Source organism: Papaver somniferum, chromosome 3 (assembly GCF_003573695.1).
Source record: "Papaver somniferum cultivar HN1 chromosome 3, ASM357369v1, whole genome shotgun sequence".
NCBI lineage: Eukaryota > Viridiplantae > Streptophyta > Magnoliopsida > Ranunculales > Papaveraceae > Papaver > Papaver somniferum.
In genome coordinates this window covers 137,375,618-137,389,566 of record NC_039360.1, presented here as the reverse complement: position 1 = coordinate 137,389,566, position 13,949 = coordinate 137,375,618, and positions in this window count along the sequence as shown.

Genomic DNA, 13,949 nt, shown 5'->3' with positions numbered 1-13,949 from the left:
GTACCTAGTCCAGATTGAACACACACTGTATTAAGCCGCCACAGACACTAGCCTACTCCAAATTAACTTCGGTCTAGACTATAGTTGAACCCCAACCAATCTCACACTGATCCAAGGTACAGTTATGCTCCTACGTCTCTGATCCCAGCAGGATGCTACGTGCTTGATTCCCTTAACCAATCTCAAAGTCGAAGATTTTAATAAACAAATCTGTATCACACAGAAAAGTCTACGGTAATAGATAAATCCGTCTCCCACGATTATACTTACGAGTTTTGTTCCGTCTTTTGATAAATCACGGTGAACAGGAACCAATTGATAAACCGGACTTATATTCCCAAAGAACACCCTAGTATTATCAATCACCTCACAATAATCTTGATCGACGCAGCGAAAAAAGATATTGCGGAATCACAAATAATGAGACGAAGTGTTTGTGATTACTTTTATATCTTGCTTATCGGAGATATCAATATCGAGCCAATTACTACAATTGTACTCGTACGATAGAAACAACAAGATCAGATCACACAACTACGAGAAAGTAGTATCGGTCTGGCTTCACAATCCCAATGAAGTCTTTAAGTCGTTAACCTGGTTTAGAAGAAGAAACCAAAGGTTAAAGGAGAATCAACTCTAGCTTATCCCAACTAGTATCACACAGAAGGTGTGGGGATTAGGTTTCCCAGTTGCTAGAGTTCTCCCTTATATAGTCTTTCAAATCAGGGTTTGCAATCAATGTTAGCTTGGTAACAAAGCATTCAATATTCACCGTTAGATGAAAACCTGATTAGATTCAAGCTAATATCCTTCAACTGTTGGATCGAAAACTAGCTTGTTACACACAAATGAGATGCACGTTTCTAGACTTGTGTAACCGTACCCAAACTTGTACATTTATCGGTTCAACAATAGTCAACCAAATAGTTAGCCATATGATCACTTTCATATCAACCATATTCTTCCTCACCATACCTAGTTCAAGTGACTCAAATGAACTAGTTAGAGAGTTGTTCAATTGCAAGGAAATCTTATGTAACTACACAAGACACAATTGAAGCAAAAACGATTTGATTCACTCGAATCGGTTCATGAACTATATAGCCACAGTTTGCAATTTGCATTCCTTAGTTTATATAAGAATAAATTCACAAACATCGTTTTCAGATATAACCTACTCAAGTTCGCGGACTGGGTTCACGGACTTAAGTTCCCGGACGGAGTTCACAAACTCCAGCAGAATTTCTCGGGACGAGAACTTCTGCCAGTTCGCGGACTTGGCTCACGCCACCATACCGGTTCTCTTGATCAACAAAGTTCGCAAACTTCGGTTCAAGGAATAAGGACTTATACATATATGTCTTTCCAAAACAATGCTTATATCCTCCAATGGTTATATAATCTAAACTCTCATTTCAATCATTGAAACATTCTTAGAGAACGTTGATATTCTATAATTGTTATTCACAAACTATTTTTCGTCAAAATAAGCAATTTTAAAAGTGATTGAAACTTGTCATGACTTTCGTCACTAGGTAAAGATGAACTTGGCTAAAGTGAAAGCTTAACAACACATATTTCGAGAAATAGATAGGCGAGATAAACTTGGCTCGAAATAACAAATATGTATAATCTAAGTCTATATAGCAAAACGACTTTTTTCTCAAGATAGGAGATAAATAGACTTTTGAGTGATAGATAAGTTCACATCTCCACATACCTTTTAGTCGATGAAGATCCACTGGTTCCTTGAGTAGTCCTTCGTCTTGTATGATGATTGCCATGGAGTTCTTGAGCTCAACTACACTTTCTATCCTAGTCCGAGACCTTAGCTATAGTATACTTCAAGACTTATAGTTTTGATCACTAACATTGACAAACATGCTTGAGATAGCAACGCATGCGAGTTCGACCGAGCAATGCTCTAACATTTCCTTCCCTAAAAAAGAAGAGGAAAGTAAATTATAACCCTAACGGCGTTAACTGATTGTTTTCTGTCGATTTTCTCTTTGATCTGGTAACATGTTATCAAGTGGCTCGAGCCGACCTTCTACTCTCTCGAGAATGCCTCAAAGTTAGCGGTGGTTGCTTATACCCGAGTGGACGACTTTGCTACTGAGCTAGAAACACATCGCAAGGATTTGGAATGGTCCAACTACCAGATAGATGATCTTTATAGCCATTCACGGTATAAGAGACTAAAGAAACCTACCTACAAAGTTTAGGCAGTTTACAGTTGAAGATGCCAAGAAGCTTGTCCATACGCCGCTGACAAAAGCCGAAGCCGACAAATTTAAATGCGCTAATAAAAAACAGAAGGCTACCTAACGCCGTCTTGTCAAATTGAGTCTGTATGCTCAAATTTAGTCAATGATCTTGTCTATCTGGCCTTAATCTATCTACTAGTATAAAGTCATCGAGTCATATGGTACAACACCGAGTCATTGAGTGTTATACGCTAAAAAAAAAAGAGAGTCAGGTTCTTATCCACATGTCTAATAGTTTTAGAGTTCGACTCCAACTCCAAGTCCATATAGTTATTGACATTTTAGTCTAAAAAAAAAATATTGTCTGTCTATTTCTATCGAATATGAGTCATGTAATGGGGAAGTTTGCTCATGAATGGAATACATATACATTACAGCTCAAGTCGCATGGTTACATTACCATTTTTCTATCTTAATTTTTGCTCGGAGTATTTAGTAACAATCCGGTTTCAAATTAACACACACGTACTAGTGGTTAAAACATAAAGTAATGATTAAAAAAACTTTTGAATTTATAGATTATTTGAAAGGAACAGAGAAAGGATAAAATGAAAAGGATCCAAAATAGACTGATCCCAAGTAATTGGTGATTTCCAGTCGTAGAATGACCTACTCGCGGCTCACATAAAAAAGATTGTTAAAACATTGATATACTCAAGTCCTCCTTATTAACACCTTTTACTTAGAAATTCCAAAATAAAACAATTTGTACTCCTAGAATAATTAATTATAATCTCTCGGGTTTTTTCTTTTAACTTTTCAGACAACTTTATTTTCTTCTTCTGAGACTAAATATTGCCTCCTAAATAAAATGCAAAATCCATGTTTTTCATGGAGCTTGTCATGAGACGCATTAAATACACTAGGATTGCGATATTGACCGTAGTATAAACGTATTTCTTTTTGACAAGATCATTCTGCTTTGGCCTCACCCTCGTTGTGGTAGTAGATGCGTAGATTTATTTATTTATTCATCTCACGGTATATTGTCTTATTACAAAGGAAGATTTCTTTATTTATTCATCTCTCGGTATATTTATTCAAATAGATGTATGAGTTACCGAACTGCGACTAGGGGTGCTCAAACTTCAAAAATGTTTTTAATGGAACCTTGTTATAGGGGATGTTATAATAGGGCAAAAAAGAAAACTCTGTCATGATGATTAAGTCATCTTCTCCTGATACTCACAAGGTCATATCTAGCATAAAGAAAAATTCCTCCAAGAAATCACCTACTGTGAATCACTTGCAAATGTTGCATGTATAGGAAGAAGTTTTGGGTCAAGGCAATCATGTTTCAAATCATCGATGATGTTCCTTCTGTGGAAAAAGAATCAATGTGCTCTTCATTGTTTTAGTAGAAAGAAACAAATTTCTTATCTCCATAAATTGCTTCTTTCTACCGTCAATGGAGTAAACCGTCTGACGACGTCTACAATGAGGTTCTTGCCTACAGAAAACCAGAAATCTTATAAAAATGACCTCTCTTCAAGAAATCATCACAGGTTACATGTTCCTCATTGTGGTATAAACTCTTGTGCCACTAATGAGCACTTTCCCTGTGTTTATAAGAACAAGTATGGTAAGTCTAGATCAAGAAGATGGAAATATTCCAAATCCCCTCTTCTGGAACCGATTTCTAGAGGTCCTAGACTCAGTCCTCAGAAAAATCCTTCAGATGGACTTTTGAAAGGGATTATGACAAATTCCTCTGGAATACGTTATAATCGATGGAAATGAGGTAATATACAAGTAAAACGCTCAAAAAACTTTTACAACTCTTCTCCCATGTTTCGTAGTGAGATCACTTCTCATTCCTTTACCTAACTCTAGGTAACCTCATCCTTGAATCTATCTTGAGATATACAAGGATGATAAGTATGGGAGTCTCGAGATTTGTTGTTTTTGTTTTTGTTTATTTTTTTCCTTTGTTTATCAATCTAAGTTGTGCAATCCTGTTATCATGACTCAGGCTCTAATTTTAAGGATTATTGAGCGATATTGACAAACATTATGTTTCCTATCTTTGTTTTTTTATGAAAAAAAGGGGATCATCTTTCTCTTATGAACGATCTGTGATCGTTTGTGCCCTTCTCCTGTGAGTTCATAGGGTTTCCTTAATGAGAAGTGCCTTCTTTTTATACACATATATATATATATATATATCCTATATTGTATTAATTCATCCCTAACTAAAAATTATATGGAGAACTCTGCAACATCTCAAGAGATTGTGCATCTTGATATGGAGGAAGACACTCAAGGACATGATTTTTTTCAAGAGCTAGTTCTAAAGAAGATGCTTGCAAGGAAAGAACACATTGGTGAATCTGTCAAGGACTTGAATCGTTTTCAGGACGATTCAATGGTCGAGTTTGCAAATCTTCAACTGCAAATAAACCAACTCTTAGATGGTCATGCCAAAATCCTTGCAAACCAAAATATTCTGATAAGGAATCAAAAAAAGCTCATCATGGACTGTGTCAAAGCTAGACAACTTTCTCGGGTTGTTGATCGAAAAGTTTGCGCTCTAACTCACGAATATGGAGTGTCTACAGTCAAGAGAATAGGGAAATCAGTGACACCTTCTATGATGGATTCATTAAAAGGTATGAGGTTCTTAAAGAACTTTGATTGATTTTGTCTAGGAAACCTCTTATGAGAATTTATTTCTTGTGTTTTTATAAGGATTACTAGGGTTTGGCTATGCCATCTCCAACGTTTTCATCTTCAATGTTTTTAGATTTATTTATTTAAACTTTAAGTTATTTTGGAAGATGATTTTTGCAATTTTAATCTCTATGATTTTATATATTGCAAATTGTTATGGGATATGTTGTTTACATCCATGAACCTGTGATTGTCCCATACTTGTTCAAAATTTATCTATATTATGTCGGTATGAAAGTATTGACAAAGGATAGAATGAACTCTTGACAAACAAAAGTTAAAGCCTTTTATGTCATTACTTTGATAGAAGAAAGGATAAAACTTTTGTTTACAAGTATTAAGTCTATTATATGTCATTGCAAATAATGATGAAAAATAGGATGAATACTTGTGTATTCCGCAGTATTGGTCGATCTCCGATCCACACATTTTTGTGCATATACTGTGTGGCCCCGTAAGTTCTCTTATGTCGGGCATGACCAATTGAATTGATCATTTTTGTGGTTGGTTCAATTGAGATTTTTGGATTCAAATCCATGTTTTCATGTGATTTGGTTATGTCCAAAGAAATCCTTATTTTCTTATAAAAGCAAGGTTTCCTTTGTTGTTCTTTCAGGAATGACATTTTATGGGGAGAGTTCTTTTTGAACTTGTGCTTTATTGCCAAATCTTTGTGGGGAGTGCATCTGTGGAATATTATAGGGGTTATCTTGTATCTTTATAAACTCCTTGATGAATGCATTTAGTTTCGGCTTTATGATTGCATCTAAATAAGTTGGTATGTTATTCTCTTTTGGTCATAAAGTATCTTTATGAAAATTTCATGAGGATCCCACTAGTTTTCATACCTTTGCCAATTTATATTGACAAAAAGGGGGAGAATTAATGTGTAGTTTCATACTACAAATACATATGGTTTACGGATCATTATGTAAGAGGGAGCGGTTTTCATGTCGAGATGAAGTATTGACTAAGGGGGAGTGATACATATCACCATAGTATTGTTGTCAAAGTTGTGATACAATTGAACTTTGATGTTGTGTAATAATACTATGACACTGTATAACAATGATCGAGAGCACTTGTTTTCTCATTGTTATCTCTACGGATCTTTAACAACTATGATGTTGAGTTGAACACGTTTAGGATCATGGAGTACTTGGAACTGACGAAGTTTTCGAGTCGTGTTTAAGATGCCAAGGAGATCAAGCATTTGGATGAGAAGCTACAAATTTTTATTTATTTTGCAATCCATATGTATTGATAGTTTTTTCACTAAAATTGACAAAGGGGGAGATTGTTAGAGAATTTCTCATTCGAACTCGCATGCGTTGCTATCTCAAGCATGTTTTTCAATGTTAGTGATCAAAACTATAAGTCTTGTTTTCTAGCCTATTTATAGATGTCTCGGACTAGGACATAGATTGTGTAGTTGAGCTTAGACTTCATGGCGTTCATCATTTGAAGACGAATAAATACTAAAGGGAGCTTGTGGAACTTCATTGACAAAAGGTATGTGGAGACTGAAACTCATATATCACTTGAAAAGTCTATTTCTACTATATCTCCTATATTGAGACATAAGTCGTATTATGATATAGGTTTCTGTATACACATTTGAGATTTCGAGCTGAGTTTATCTCGCTTACATATTTCTCTAAATATGTGTTGGCAAGCTTTCGCTTCGACCAAGTTCATCTTATATCATGTGAAAATTGCCGAGTAACATCTTACATGGTCTGTGTGATACAATCATTTGGTATAGTCTTGGAATGTTTCGTTAATGATTATTTCAATATCTTGAAAATTGCTTTAATGTTAATAATGTGTGAAAACGGTTATTGTCATCCTCTAACAAAGTTTCAATGATTAAAATAAAGAGTTTAGAAACATGTAACCATGTTTCGATATAAACATCGTGTGTTATCACATTTGTGTGTAAGTCAAAAACCGGGAAACTGAAGTATGCATACCTGTATGCATACTGGAGGTTGTTGGATGTCTGGGAAGGTATGCGTACCCGTACGCGTACTAGCAGAAGTTTCACGTCCGTGAATTTCTGCTGGAGTTTGGAGTGTGAATAGGTATGCGCACCCGTACGCGAACCAGCGTAACCAAACTCGGTTCGGCTACTTATCTATGCGCACCCGTTGCATACTTGAGTTGGTTATTTTTTAAAATCGGTTTAATACATGAACCTAAACATTTATAAATTAAGGAATTCAATCTTTGCAAACCGTGGATATAATGTTCATGTATTGATTCGAGTGAATCAAATCGATTTTGCTTCAATTGTGTTCTTGTATACTTCTATGAGAATATAGCAATTGAACGGCTCTTTAACTAGTTTCATTTGAGTCATTTGAACTAGTTATGGTTAAGATGAAAAAGGTTGATATGAGAGTAATCATATGGCTAACTTCGGTTAACTATTTGCGAGTCAACATGGTGTACACGTGGGTTACATAAACCTAAATGAGGATACATTTCATTTGTGTGTAACAAGCTAAGTTCGATCTAACGGTTAAAAGATATTAGCTTGGTTGAATCAGGTTTTTCATCTAACAATGAATATTGAATGTTTTATTACCAAGGTAACTTGGATTGCAAACCCTGATTTGAAAACTATATAAAGGAGAACTCTAGCAACCAGGAAACCTAATCCCCACACCTCTTGTATGTTACTAGTTGCATAACTAGAGTCGATTTTCCTTTAACCTTAGGTTTCTATCGAGACCCTGTAGGTTAACGACTTCTAAGACTTTATTGGGATTGTGAATCCAGACCCAACTATTTTCTTTATAGTTTCATGTTCGGATCTTGCCCGATTCTATCATATTGAGTATAATTTAAATAATTGACTCGAGATTAATTTCTCCGATAGGCAAGATAAAAGTAATGACAAACATCTTCGTCTCATCGTTTGTGATCCCACAATATCTTGTTTCGCTACTCGATTAAGATTATGTGAGGTGATTGATAATATTAGGCTGTTCTTCGGGAATATAAGAGTGTTTTATCAATTGATTCCTATTCACCTTGATTTATTAAAAGACGGAACAAAAACTCTTGGGTATTTCTGTGGGAGACAAATTTATTCCATCTATAGGCTTTTCTATGTGAGACAGATTTGTTTATCAAGTCTTCGACTTTGGGTCATAGCAACTCTTAGTTGTGGGTGAGATCAGCTAAGGGAATCAAATGCGTAGTATCCTGCTAGGATCAGAGACGTAAGGAACACAACTATACCTTGAATCAGCGTGAGATTGATTAGGGTACAGTCAAGTCCGAAGTTAATTGGTAGTAGGCTAGAGTGTGTAGTGGCTTAAGTCTATTATATGTCATTGTGAAAATAGTGATGGAAAATAGAATGAATCCTTGTTTATTCTGCAGTATTGGTCGATCTCCGATCTACATTTTTGTGCATATACTGTGTTGCTTTGTAAGATTCCTTATGTTTGAGCATGACCAACTAAATTGATCATTTCTTGTGGTTATTTTAGTTGTTGCTCCGTACGTTCGCTTATGTCGAGCATGACCAATTGAATTAATCACGTTGTGGTTAATTTGGTTGTGTATTCCAATAAAATTAATCGTGCGTTTTCTTGTGATGAATTTGGTTGTATTTTTTGATTGCGTTAATCACGGGTTCTCTTGTGGTTAATTCAATTGAATATGTTGGATACAAATTCATGTTTTCATGTGATTTGATTTTATCCAAAAGAAATCCTTATTTTCTTGTTACAAGCAAGGTCGCCTTTGTTGCTCTTTCGGGAATGACATTTTATGGGGGAGAGTTCTTTTGAACTTGTGCTTAATTGCCAAATCTTTGTGGGGAGTGCAGCTGTGGAATATTATGGGTTATCTTGTATCTTTATAAACTCCTTGATGAATGCATTTAGCTTCGGATTTATGATGGCATCTAAATAAGTAGATATGGTATTCTCTTTTGGTGATGAAGTATCTCTGTGAAAATTTCATGAGGATCCCACTAGTTTTCGTACCTTTGCCAATTTATATTGACAAAAAGGGGGAGAATTAATGTATAGTGTGATACTACAAATACATATGGTTTACGGATCATTATGTAAGGGGGAGTGGTTTTCAAGTTGAGATGAAGTATTGACTAAGGGGGAGTGATACATATCACCATAGTATTGTTGTCAAAGTTGTGATACAATTGAACTTTGATGTTGTGTAATAATACTACGACACTGTATAACAATGATTGAGAGCATTTTGTTTTCTCATTGTTATCGCTACGGATCTTCAACAACTATGATGCTGAACTTACAACCTTTAGGATCATGGAGTACTTGGAAGTGACGAAGATTTCGAGTCGCGTTGAAGATGCCAAGGAGATCAAGCATTTGGATGAGAAGCTATAATTTTTATCTATTTTGTAATCCATATATATTGATAGTTTTGTCACTAAAATTAACAAAGGGGGAGATTGTTAGAGCACTGCTCGGTCGAACTCGCATGTGTTGCTATCTCAAGCATGTTTGTCAATGTTAGTGATCGAAACTATAAGTCTTGATTTGTAGCCTATTTATAGATGTCTCGGACTAGGACATAGATAGTGTAGTTGAGCTTAGATTTCACAGAGTTCATCATTTGAAGATGAAGAACTACCAAGGGGAGCTTTTGGAACTTCTTCGACAAAACATATGTGAAGACTTGAACTCATCTATCACTTGGAAAGTCTATTTCTACTATCTCCTATATTGAGACATAAGTCGTGTTACGATATAGTTTTCTCTATACACATTTGAGATTTCGAGCTGAGTATATCTCGCTTACATATTTCTCGAAATATGTGTTGGTAAGTTTTCGCTTCATCCAAGTTCATCTTATATCATGATAAAATTTCCGAGTAACATCTTACATGGTTTGTGTGATACAATCATTTGATGTAGGCTTGGAATGTTTCGATAATGATTATTTCAATATCTTGAAAATTTCTTTGATGCTAATAGTGTGTGAAAACGGCTATTATCATTATAGAATAATGTTTCAATGATTGAAATAAAGAGTTTAGAATCTTGTAACCATCCTTGGATATAAGCATAGTGTGTTCACACATTAGTGTATAAGTCCAAAACCGGGAACCTAAAGTATGCATACTTGTGTGTATAAAAAAAGGTTGTAGGAGACTGCGTAAGTACGACGGAAGTTCACGTCTGTAAATTTCTGCTGAGTTTGAAATCCAAAACCAAACTCATACGGTTACCTAAAATTCGCGTACCCATACGCGTACTGGCGAAAAGTTCACGTCCGTGAATTTCTACTGAGTTTGAAAACTAAAAAAAACTCAAATCCGGTTACTTAAGTACGCATACCCGTATGCATACTTAAGTGTGTTACTTTTCTAAAATCGGTTATACAAGAACCTCAACATTTATCAATAAGGAATGCAATCTTTGCAAACCATGGCTATAATGTTCATGTATTGGTTCGCGTGAATCAAACCGATTTTGCTTCAACTTTGTTCTTGTATAATCCATGAGAATATAGCAAGTGAACAACTCTTTGATTAGTTTCATTTGAGTCATTTGAACTAGTTATGGTTAAGATGAATAAGGTTGATATGAGAGTAATCATATGGCTAACCTCGGTTAACTATTTGTGAACCAACCTGGTGTACACGTTTAGGTACGATTACATCAACCTAAATGAGGGTACATTTCATTTGTGTGTAACAAGCTAAGTTTGATCTAACGGTTGAAAGATATTAGCTTGGGAGAATCAGGTTTTTCATCTAACGGTGAATATTGAATGCTTTGTTACCAAGGTAACAAAGATTGCAAATCCTGATTTGAAAACTATATAAAGGAGAACTCTAGCAACCGGGAAACCTAATCCCCACACCTCATGTGTGTTCCTAGTTGCATAACTAGAGTTGATTCTCCTTTAACCTTAGCTTTCTTCTCGAGACCCTGTAGGTTAACGACTTGAAGACTTCATTGGGATTGTGAAGCCAGACCCAACTATTATCTTTGTAGTTTCATGATCTGATCTTGTTGTTTCTATCGTGTTGAGTACAATTGGAATAATTGACTCGAGATTTTATATCTCCGATAGGCAAGATAGAAAAGTAATCACAAACAACTTCGTATCATCGTTTGTGATTCCACAATATCTTCTTTCGCTAGTCGATTAAGATTATTGTGAGGTGATTGATAATTCTAGGCCGTTCTTCGGAAATATAAGTCCGGGTTATCAATTGGTTCATGTTCACCTTGATTTATCAAAAGACGGAACAAAAACTCTTGGGTATTTCTGTGGGAGACAGATTTATTCAATTCTAAAGACTTTTCTGTGTGAGACAGACTTGTCTATCAAGTCCTCGACTTTGGGTCGTAACAACTCTTGGTTGTGGGTGAGATCAACTAAGTGAATCAAGTGCGTAGTATCCTGCTGGGATCAGATACGTAAGGAGCGCAACTGTACCTTGAATCAGTGTGAGATTGATTAGGGTTCAACTACAGTCCAATCCGAAGTAAATTGGTAGTAGGCTAGTGTTTGTAGCGGCTTAATACAGTGTAGTGTTCAATCTGGACTAGGTCCCGGGGTTTTTCTGCATTTTCGGTTTCTTCGTTAAAAAAATTCCGGTGTCTGTGTTATTTCTTTTCCTCATTACATTTTGTTATATAATTGAAATATCACAGGTTGTGCGTTAAGATCAATAAATTAGAATATCCAACCTTTGGTTGTTTATTTACATTGATTGACACTTGAACATTGGTCTTTGGTACCGTTCAAGTAATTCCTCTTATATTCAATCGGGCTCGCAGATTTATATTTGTTGATTGTGGATTGAATAAAGAGTTAGAGATATTAAACTCTTTGATATACTTTATTCTAGATTGAGTCTGACTGTCTAGTTGATTCTCTAGAAAGTGTATTGGAGTAAGTCCTCTCAGATTACCAAACGAATTGTTGGGTGTGGTTGTTAGATTCATTCATTTTCAGGTAGAATAACGCATGATGGCTGCATCAAAACATCTCATGTCCGGTGGTGAGATATTTTGGAACTGATGCCTACCCAATGCAATCATCAATTCTAACCAGAAGGTTCTGACTACCTACATGCGTTCAACTCCTTTAGATCCTCTTGTTGATTATGTCAAGAATTTTCGGTTTTCTCGTGGTAATCTGGGGGACGAATTTTGTCTCATATCACACCAGCAGAGTGGAAAAGTGATGAAAGGGAAAGTTTGTCTGTTGTTTTGATTTACTGCTGAAGTAACAGTCACATCAAACTTCGAGTCTTCACACCAAGAGTATCAATCGCCTACTCAAGGTCTTCAATTGCATCCTGGGTGATATCACGAAGATTCTTATTTTTCATCTCCTTAATCATCTACTAGCGACAACTACTACTAGCGGAAGTACGGTGAAATATCCAAAACTTCTTTATTCTTACCACGGTGGAGCAAGATACTCAGAAATTCAGAGTGGGTCAATTGATAGAAAGAAACTGTTGAACGAAAGGAGTAAGCAGATGTTGGCGATACTATCTCAAATTATAATTCACAGGTGTATTAACCAGATGCTACAATAATCTCTCTAGCCCGTTGTTGCTAACTCATCACACAACTATCTGATGCTTCCTGCAACTCCTTGCTTCGTGATAAAGCCAACCAATCTTTTAGACGCCTCTAGGTGGAATTCCCATTCTATGAACGTCTTTTTCTTGGTGTCGGGCAATACACATCTCGGTCGGCGATATCTCACCTACACATCTCGTCATAAAAAGGGCAGTGTTCATACTTTTGGTACACGATTTGCAAGATGCATGTTAAATAAATAAAGGAAGAAAGGTGCGTCTTTATACCGAATCAGTTTCCTAATACAAGAAGGGAAAAAGAGCTTCCCTCTTACATACACATGATATTCAATATTTCCTAGCCAACATCAAAGCCCTAACGAGTCGTGCACCTGTGATGGACTCTCCTGACATGCTTGTTGCCGCCTCCCCTCTTGCGGATCAATAGATGCCTCACCAGCGCTACTAAGGAAGGCCAAGCCGACCGCTGTCTTACTGGTAATATCTGTATACTTCGTCTTGTTAATTTTATTTTTGTCTGTCACCATCTAGTGATTACCACGCAATAATTTCGTTGTTACGTACTAAGCAGGGAACTTAATGTTGATGGTGGTTTTGAGTTTATGGCGTAAACTGTAAAAGTCTCTACCTGACATGGTATCAGAAGTAGTAGACCTTGATATGTCTATATTCCGCAAGGAATTTAAAGAATACATCAAAATCTGATGAGTGCCTATGACGCTCCTCATATTGTATTGAAACTCAAGCTCCTAGATGAATTGTTCACTAGTTGAAAAAGCGGGGGTACAACAACCACACCCAATATTTCGCTTAACAATCTGTATGGACAAACTGCAATATACTTTCTAGAGAATCAACTAGACAGTCAGACTCAATCTAGATAAAAAGTATATCAAAGAGTTTATATCTCAATCTCTCGATTTGACATATACTCGAGCAAATACAAATTTGCGAGTCTTTATCAAATACTAGAGAGATAACTTGGATGGTAGCAAATACCAATATCCAAGTGTCAATCAATTTAAATCAACAACCAAAAGGTCGGATATTCTAGTTGATTGTACAATGCACTACCTGTGATATTTCAATTATATAACAAAATATAATGCGGAAAAGAAATAACACAGACAACAAAATTTTGTTAACGAGGAAACCGCAAATGCAGAAAAACCCCGGGACCTAGTCCAGATTGAACACACATTGTATTAATCCGCTACAGACACTAGACTACTCCAAACTAACTTCGGTCTGGACTGTACTTGAACCCCAGTCAATCTCACACTTATCCAAGGTACACTTATACTACTAAGCATTTGATCCCAGCAGGATGCTACGTACTTGATTCCCTTAGCTGATCTCACCCACAACTAAGAGTTGCTACGACCCAAAGTCGAAGACTTTAATAAACAAATCTGTATCACACAGAAAAGTCTACGGTA